Here is a 10,170-nt window from a genome sequence, read left to right on the forward strand (position 1 = left end):
TCTAGTCTAGTGGGTAATGTCTGCTTTACAGTCTAGTCTAGTGAGTAGTGTCTGCTTTATGGTCTAGTCTAGTGGGTAGTGTCTGCTTTACGGTCTAGTCTAGTGGGTAGTGTCTGCTTTACGGTCTAGTCTAGTGGGTAGTGTCTGCTTTATGGTCTTGTCTAGTGGGTATTGTCTGCTTTACGGTTTGGTCTAGTGGGTAGTGTCTGCTTTACAGTCTAGTCTGGTGGGTAATGTCTGCTTTACAGCCTAGTCTAGTGGGTAGTGTCTGCTTTACGGTCTAGTCTAGTGGGTAATGTCTGCTTTACAGTCTAGTCTAGTGGGTAGTGTCTGCTTTACGGTCTAGTCTAGTGGTTAGTGTCTGCTTTACGGTCTTGTCTAGTGGGTATTGTCTGCTTGGAGGTCTAGTGGGTAGTATGTTTTCCTGGTGATCTCTGGGTTGGATTTCGCACCCCTGTTGTTCCTCCTCTCATATATATTACACCTACTTTACTGACGCAGTTTAGACTCAACATCCCGCTCCCTCAGGGAGCGAGAAGATTAGCTTGATTACATGTGAGTAAAAATGTGACTTAAATAGCACCATGTGGACCACTGGGTGCCCCTAACACGCAGAAGGGCCGGTCCGACGGAGGTGAAAGATGATCTGTGTGGGCAGGGCTGGGCTGGTGGCCAGGGTGGGGGTGGGGGTGATGGTGATGGTGATGGTGATGGTGATGGTGATGGTGGTGGTGGTGGTGGTGGTGGTGGTGGTGGTGGTGGTGGTGGTGGTGGGGGTAGTGGTGGTGGTGGTGGTGGTGGTGGTGGTGGTGGTGGTGGTGTTGGGGTGGTGGTGGTGGGGGGGGTGGTGGTGGTGGTGGTGGTGGTGATGGGGGTGGTGGTAATGGTGGTGGTGATGGTGGTGGTGGTGATGGTGGTGGTGGTGGTAGTGGATGATTGTGGTGTGTAGTATTGAGTATGGAAAGCTGCGGTGGTGGTAATGGTGAAATGTGTGGTGGTGTGTGGAAGAAAGGGGAAGGGGTGCTTGAAGGTGGTGTTGGAGATGGTGAAGGTTGTGGCTATAGATAGCAGTGGTAGCCTGTGTAGGTGATTGTGTGGTGGTCATTGGGGGTGGTGTTGGTGACTTGGGATGGCGGTGGCTATAGTGGTTGTTCCTCTTGGTTGTTGTGGTTGGAAGTGATGAATGTGGTTATTACACTGGTGGTGCTGGTGGTGGATGGGGTTTATAGGAAGGGGTGACCACGGTTATGGTGGAGACTGTCGTGCCGTACGGGGTGAATCAGAACCTTCCTTGGCAACAACACACTCGTAACTCCCTGGCTTTATGTTGTAACCGCCCTTTTGCCTGAAGAACGTTTACACTAGGACCTCGATTACCTCTCCCAGGATCTGTAAACAGTCCGCTGAGTGTACCATAGAGTGGGTATTAATCGTTCCGTCTTTTTTGAGGGAAGAAGAGAGTTAATAAGGGTATAAACACATGTAATGCAGAGCAAGATTTTATTTAGAACAATGTTTCACTCAAAAGTGAGCTTTATAGACAGGTGGAGAGATGGGTGAACTTGCAATTTAATTCCAACTGCTGTTAGCTTGAGCTGATAGCAGTTGTAAAGTTGTGCTTAGCAACTGTGGTAACTATATTAAATGAACATCCTTGATTTAAGGGTTCCATCAGAACTGTTGAACTGTTGCCTTCAGCTATCTCTCTGCTCATTTGCTTGCAACAGATGAGACATTGTGAAGAAATATATTCAGATGTACTCCTAGTAACCCTTGTAAGGCTTAGTTCCTAGGCTTTTCGTGCATCCATATGCTCTTACGTTGACTTCCATGTCAAGGATATATAGTGCACAATAAACTGACCACTCTGGCGACAAAATCTAAATTCCCTCATAGGAATGTACTAACACAGACATCCGTATTACCAGTGTCATAACCACAGCACGTATCAGTCCGGATTTAAACTATTCAGCAGGACCTGCACCAAAAGAACCTGCCTCTATCAAGTCTTAATAGAGCTCAGTCCAGAGCCGAAACGTAGTCATTAATAAAGATTGCGAGTCATTAAATCTATTTGTAGTTTTGTTTCTTCAGCCACCAGGGACGATGAGGCACTGCTAGGAGGTTATCTCCTGCTCCCCCCCCCGCTTCTTTATTTCCCTCACTCTCTCCCTCCCGAAACCCCCTACCAGTTCTCCTCACCACTCTTCACTCATGAAACTATCTTTTTTACATGGTTTGTTTGAAGGTTAAATTGGACTTAATTGGTTATTAAGCAAGGAGGGCAAGAGGGGGGGGGGAGGGCGAGGTAGACCTTTACTAGACAGTGTAATTGTTTGTTTTAGATGTCACTCTGTGTGTGTGTGTTACCTCTATTAGTTCTATCTTACAACAGCAATGTTAACTGTATTCCATCTTCAAGGCATTTATCACAATTGTTTACCGATTAATCTTGTTGTAGTGCATATTCCAGTATGTTGAACATTTCCGTGACTTCTCACGTTAACTCTACGTAACTTACAACAAATGTAGCCTACGACATTTATCTGTTAATCGCAGCTATTGGATAGCTTTAAAATTATCATAAAGAATATATGTTGTGAAGCGGAAGAATATACTTTACACACACACACACACGTGTGTGTGTGTGTGTGTGTGTGTACACACAGATAGAAGTGCATCTCTATCAGAGTTTATACACTGTAAGCTTAATCTCTTTTACAGGATTCAATTATTCGATAGACTTTAACAGGAAGCACTACCTGGAGTCTACCTGGAGTAGTCTCCAGGTAGCACTATGTACATATTTTGATGAGTATATCTAGATGAGTATGCAATGAGATGAACAGTGCATGTATACTATGACGAGTGTATCTCTCGGTATGAGTACATTCTAAACTTTACTTTAAGTATTTTAGGAATTAAAGCAACTCTGACTAGTGATGAACGGGTGACATGTAGCCTTAACGACTCTCGTATAGTCGACAAACTTCAAACCTAATAAGTCGCCCTTAAATAGTGTATATACAATGAGGTGTCTCTCACTATATACGCGCCGAGAGGAGTCTCTTATTATGCATTCACCGAGAGGTTTATTCGTTCCAGTATATTTACAAATATTTACAACGAGAGATTCACATCTCTCAGTGCATATATGCTGTGAAGGGTATGTCGAAGGACTTAAATAATAAGCATATTAACTTTATTTTACTGTTTACTCTTGGAACACCTTTAACTTCACACTGTACGTGTGGAGAGGCACTTCCTATTGCCCTTCCTGCATATTTTTTTCATGATTTGAGAAAGAGAGAGAGAGAGAGAGAGAGAGAGAGAGAGAGAGAGAGAGAGAGAGAGAGAGAGAGAGAGAGAGAGAGAGAGCGCAATAATCAAAAGACCACACCCACGGTGCGTAAGAATGGTCGAGAGGGTTATGGGTAGCAGTAATGAAGAGGTTAGAGTGGGTAGTGTTTCCCAGGATTGGACGTTAAAGACAAAGGGGGACAACCCACTCTGGTTCCCAGGCTACCCATCGGTCCCCTCTTCACCCCTACACAACAAGAACGTCCGAGAAGGGAGAGTGGGGAAGAGAAAGACAGAAAACGTACATCAACCAACCATTACGTAGATCTACGAAGTTGTATGCAGTAATTTTCTTAAAAAAAAAAAAAAAAAAAAAAAAAAAAACGACCCAGGCGCCCATCGGATCATCATTATTAGTAATAGTAGTAGCAGTAGTAGTTGCAGCAAAGGTGCAGATGTAGTGTATACACGCGAACTAAAGGAATAACTGGTAATGCAGGCAATACTAGAATCTGTATGAGTCATCCACTGAAGATACTGCGAGCCTCCAAGCTGATGTCAACTAAGTCTTCCAGTGGGCTACTGACAACAATATGATATTCACTGAGTGGAATTTTCAGTTACCACGTTAAGGAAAGATTAAGAAAATAAACCAGGATCGGAGTACAGGACAAATTCAAACCATTCAGTAGAGCGTTAGCCTAATGTGAGAAACCTGGGAGTGATAATGTTAGATCTCAAGTTCAAGGAGCACAACACAATCTTGCCTATAAAAAAGTTCAAACTACCCACAAATTCATCTCAGGTTGCAGTTGCTCTATAAACATAACTAAATAATGTCTTTGGTGCCCCAGAACTCCTTGAGTAATTGAAATAAATGTTTATTTACATAAAGTTATTTTTTTAGTGCTGTGTGGCAAGGGGTCTCAGGTGACTGTGTGGGGTAACTTATCATAAGAGGTCACCACGGGGTCACAGGGGGCTGGCTAGGTCCCCTCAGTGCCAGGACAATGCCCGAGGTCATCACCACGGGGTTACTGGAGCTGCTGGCGTCCCCTCACTGAGGGGAAAACAGGTTCATAACCTGTTATCCGGCCTGAAGGGCATAAGTACCTCTTGAATTTTTGTCAGATTTATTTAGTTTTAATTATATAATTTTTAATTTTTACTTAAAACAATAATAACACGAAGAAGGTATTATTTATTATTATTTTTAGATTGGTAAACTTATCGCAATACAGTTTATGCATTGGAAAACCCATTTTTACGACCTTTCACTCAGAGTTCTTCTTATGTGGGTGAAATGTCAGTAGAGGAACAATGCGGGTCTACTAGCCCGTACTAGGCAGGTGTTACACTGTAGTTGGTCTACTGACTTATACTTAGCAAATCCTACTCACACTGGCCCATACTTAGCAGGTCTTACTCACAGTGTAATAGGTCTACCGTCTTCCTCAGATCCAACCATTCTCAATTATATTTTTGTCCATTCTATAACTCTCTTGCCAAACTATGGACCAATATTTTAATGCCAGATGCAGAGTGTTCCGTTTTAATGTTGAGGAAGAGTTTGAGGTAATCAGTCTCTCAGCCTGGAGTCGATGTGAACTGAACACATCGACCCCTGGCATAGGGACTGATTACGTTTTAACGTTGCAGGCGGTCCAGCTAACTCGCTCTCTCATTGGTCAAGATCATCAATCGCGGAGCTACGAGGCGTGTAATTGTCTGAAACAGCAGCGGCTTAATAGCCCCTGATTAGCTCCCACCTTCGTGCCCCGAGTACCATGCAATACCATGACATATAACGAGCGTTCGATTTTCAACAAATGAAGCTACGTCCGTGTGTCGACAGTATTACTTGTGTAGTATACATATATATTTACTAGCAACATTTACTGGCAGGCTCCCCCGTCTGAACCACGCAGTTAGGCCCCAGACCTATCTTTCAGATTCAGGCAGCCATAGCAAATGAGCAGACGTGGAAGCAGGGGCTCTTCCACGCTTACCAAATACAACACCCTTAAAACAGCCTACAGTTGTTTCCTTGCTGCCATCACTCCATCTACGAACCCTACTAACAAATCGTGTATCGGCCGTTACTATCCTCTCTATTTATGCAATTTAGAAATTTGCACATTATTATATATTATTGGTTCACAAAAACGACAAGTAGATGATTAAGACATGTGCAACACATGATTCATCAGTGTGACGTAAACGGTTTAGAAAACTGACAAGTTTTTGGTATTTTTCTCAAGACTGATGGACTGAACACATCGACTCTAGGCTGAGGGACTGATTACCTAAAACTCCTCCTTATCTTCTACCGTTCTCTGTGTTGGACTGAAGAAGCCGCTGACTGGCGATATGTTTCCAGAATAAAGATACCCAAATGTTGCACATGTGTCTCATTTATCAACGTGATTCTTTCCCATCAACAATCACCTGACTTTAGTATACTAGACTCCTGACAACTCTCTTTACCTAAGACTACACACTCCTCACCTGACAATGTCCCGACAGTATTGTATACTGTTTTTCTCAGTTTATTGGATTTAAAAAAAAGTTTTGTGGGTGAAACTTTTCTTTTCAATTCAATTCAATTTTCATTTCTTTTCAAGTTCACAATGTGATTGACATATTGTAGGGAATCCTATTTACATAGGTAGTTTACAGTGTGTAATTACAATAATAATCTTATAATAATACCCTAGTGTCGTATAGTAATAGTGATGGTGGTGGTAGTAGTAGTGATAGTAGTAGCAGTAACAGTGATAGTAGAAAAATTAGTGGTTGTAGTAGTAGCAGTAGTAGTAGAGGTAAACTGGTTAGTAGCAAGCTTTCTTGATACAAAGTCTAGAGTCGGACTCTAGACTTTAAGGTCTCTTGCTTTCTCCCTGTCTCATGTACTCCCTCCCTCTTATGTAACCCTGAGACGAGGGATCGGATTAGGGTCACTGGAGGCCATAAGGGGTCATGGGAGGTCATGAGGTTTCAGGGAGGTCAGGTGGGGCAATGTATGGGGGTCATAATACGTCATAACCGTCAGGGGTCTCTCCCACATGGTACACTATTTACCCTCCACGCCCATGGGAAGGAAGACACCTATCCGTTAGCATCACCTGACCCCCGGCCAGCTGGGTGTGGGCGTGAGCTTCGGTGTGGGGTCTTAATGAGGTTGGGCGAGTGTGTGGGAAGGGTTGCATTTGGGTTGGGGGTTGGTGTGAGGGGTAGGTGTGGGTATGGGTCAGGAGAGTGGGTGTACGTGGGGAATGTGTGTGTGTGTGTGTATGTGTGTGTGTGTGTGTACTCACCTATTTGTAGTTGCAGGGATCGATACGTAACTCCTGGCCCCGCCTCTTCGCTGGTCGTTAAGTAAGTAAGTTTATTCAGGTATACACAAATACAGTTACAGAGATTATCATACATAGCAGCATATGTGTAGAGAACCTAGGATAACCCAAAAAAGTCAGACAGAGTGAGGGTAGGTGTGGGTATAGGTCAGGAGAGTGGGTGTACGTGGGGAATGTGTGTGTGTGTGTGTGTTTATGTGTGTGTGTGTGTGTGTGTGTGTGTGTGTGTGTGTGTGTGTGTGTGTGTGTACTCACCTAATTGTGCTCACCTAATTGTGGTTGCAGGGGTCGAGACTCAGCTCCTGGCCCCGCCTCTTTACTGATCGCTACTAGGTCCTCTCCCTCTCTGCTTCCTGAGCTTTGTCATATCTCTTCTTAAAACTATGTATGGTTCCTGCCTCCACTACTTCACTTACTAGGCTATTCCACTTCCTGACGACTCTATAACTGAAGAAATACTTCCTAACGTCCCTGTGACTCATCTGAGTCTTCAGCTTCCAATTGTGACCCCCTTGTTTCTGTGCCCCCTCTCTGGAATATCCTGTCTCTGTCCATCTTGTCTATTCCCCGCAGTATCTTGTATGTCGTTATCATGTCTCCCCTGACCCTTCTGCCCTCCAGTGTCGTCAGTCCGATTTCCCTCAGTGTGTGTGTGTGTGTGTGTGTGTGTGTGAGAGGAAGGGGCAAATACAAGTGTGGGTGTCGGTGTGTAGGTATTAATTAAAGACTGTGGGTGTAGGCACTGAGTATGGGTGTGGACACGGAATGTGGGTATGGGCGCGTAGTGAGGGTTTAAGAGAGTGTGCGCACCAACATGTTGTGAATGCAGTAACATGTGGCCGTGGGCGTGGGCGTGAATGACTGAATGGAACAAGGGTGCATTATGAAGTTGCTTGTGAATGTAACTGCCCGGGGTGAGTAGGTGGGCTGAGTGGGCGCTGGTGTAGCTAATCACCAGTGTAGGTTGGTAGGTCAGAGATGCAGGCGGAGGTGGGTGGAGGAGTTAGCATGACGAGGGTGCAGTTGTGGGTGTTGGTGTATGGTCCATGGACGTAACATCTGCCGAGAAGCTCGGGTAATGAAATATTCTGCAAGTGAGGGTGTGGTAAGCGTGGCAGGATGTGGGCCGGCCATGGGCGTGTGGGCGGTGAGGGCTTGTGGGTGGTGAGGGCGTGTGGGCGGAGAGGGCGTGTGGGCGGCGAGCGAGCATGTGATGTATCGCTTAGTTCCTCCGCCCACTGTGAAATTGGTGTTTACTCTTCCTTAACTTGACCTTATGGGTTACCTCCCTCCACCATCTCCATCCTCTGCCTCCACCCTCTCCATCCTCTGCCTCCACCCTCTCCATCCTTCGTCCTTCGCCCTCTCCCTTCACCTTCTCCCTTCATCCTCTCCAACCATCCTCTCCATTCACTCTCTTCGTTCATCCTCTCTCTCCCTCCACCCTCTCGCTCCACCACAGATATGTGACAGGAAACAGCCTGTTTTTTCTCACTATGTAACTATCGTATATAATAGGGTACCAGCACACTGTTGATGTATCCAATTTTGCTAAATAAAGAAAAAAATTAGGAAAGAGACAAGGGCTAGGAAGACGCGGCAAAGAAGGACCAGACACGAGGACCGAGTACGAAGAAAAATATCACCCTTGACCAGGGTCCACAACTACAAGAACATCCCTGTTCTCCTACAGACTACAAGCATCCCTGGACGCTGGGGTTCCTCAGGGTATTCTGAGGTCACCCTCGATCATCGTCCTCCTTCCCCCCTCCCCAGGTCACCAACCCCAGGTCACCCACAGGTCAAGCGAAGTTTATGTACCAAAGGCTTCAAGTAATACAGCAATTTGTTGTGCTTTCTCCACTGAGAGACTGTGCTTGGAGTATATCTGGTATCTAAGTACTGATAGATGAAATTGCATTTTGGAATATACTGATGCGTGAATGTTTGACGATGGTGATGTGATGTAGTGGTGATGTGATGGTGGCATTACAATTATATATGATTATATGATGTGAAAATGTGATGTATTAATAATGTTATGTGAGAATAATAAGTGAGAATAGTACATGATGTAATAACACAAAATCTTCGTGTAGTTTGAATTTATTGTATTCCTTCGCACAATTTTCCGTGATGATAAATGTGATGATGGTACTGGTGATGGCAATGGCGATAAATAACAGTGTTAAATTATTATGATGGCGATAGAAGTGATAGTAAGGGTTTTAATGTTGACGTTGGTGATAGTATTGATGACGTTACTAATAATAATGCTCAAATCATCCCGAACATTATAGTCTGACAGTAACTAATGTTGAGGAACGTTTATTTATTTAAAACGAAACAACAACAATAATAATAATAATAATAATAATAATAATAATAATAATAATAATAATAATAATAATAATAATAATAATAATAATAATAATATCAAGCGTCCATTTGGCTGTTACATTGCTTAATTTCAATAAGCAGTTTCGTCTTGGGAACCCACGTAGGTCAAGTTTAACGTCAGTAGATATTGGTTTCTACCAACACCGCAATTCCTTAAGAAGACACCGAAAAAGAAGAGGGCGGAGAAGATGAAGATCAAGTAGACAGAAAGATTGACAAGGATAGCGAAGATAATAAAAAATACTTCTGGTTTAACTAGGATGGAAAATCAAGACTTTATATATATATATATATATATATATATATATATATATATATATATATATATATATATATATATATATATATATATATATATATATATATATATATATATATATATATATATATATATATATATATATATATATATATATTATATATATATATATATATATATATATATATATATATATATATATATATATATATAAAATATATATATATATATAATGTACATATAAATATATAATGTATATATTATATAAATATCCAAATTATGCAAAAAAAAAAAAAAGTGAACAAGCGATACAAGATGCAAAACACCCACCGGGGGAGTTGAATGATAGCTCTAGGCCTTTCTTGTTGCAATCAGCACATCGTCAGGAGTTTGCAATGTTGCAGAAAAGAAGATGAAATTCAAGCAAACTCGTTCAGAGTGAGTGTATAGGCTAGCAAAAACACTCGCTCTGAACGTGCATTTTCACACATACTGTACCAAATGTGGAGGACGGAGGCCTGGTCTAGGACAGGGCTTCGGGGGGCGGTAATCCCCAGAAGAGACTCCGGGTAAACTCCAGGTTGTGTATACTCACTCGGAGTCAGTGATCTTTAGGTAGTGAACACAGGCTGGATATAAACACAAGAGTTAGGTTGCCTACAACCCAACAGTAGCTATGACCTGACCTTACGTGACCTTCTCTGCAAGCTACTCACTCTCACTCGTATTTTCTATTTTTTTCTTATTACCACAAGCATCTCTAACTGATTTTTCCTAGTTTACTTCTGTTGAAGAATTAATTATGTTTAAAGAAATCTCCAACGAACCTGCGCAAGTGGAGGAAACATTGGATGT

This window comes from Cherax quadricarinatus, chromosome 34 (genome assembly GCF_038502225.1).
Source record: "Cherax quadricarinatus isolate ZL_2023a chromosome 34, ASM3850222v1, whole genome shotgun sequence".
Taxonomy (NCBI): Eukaryota; Metazoa; Arthropoda; class Malacostraca; order Decapoda; family Parastacidae; genus Cherax; species Cherax quadricarinatus.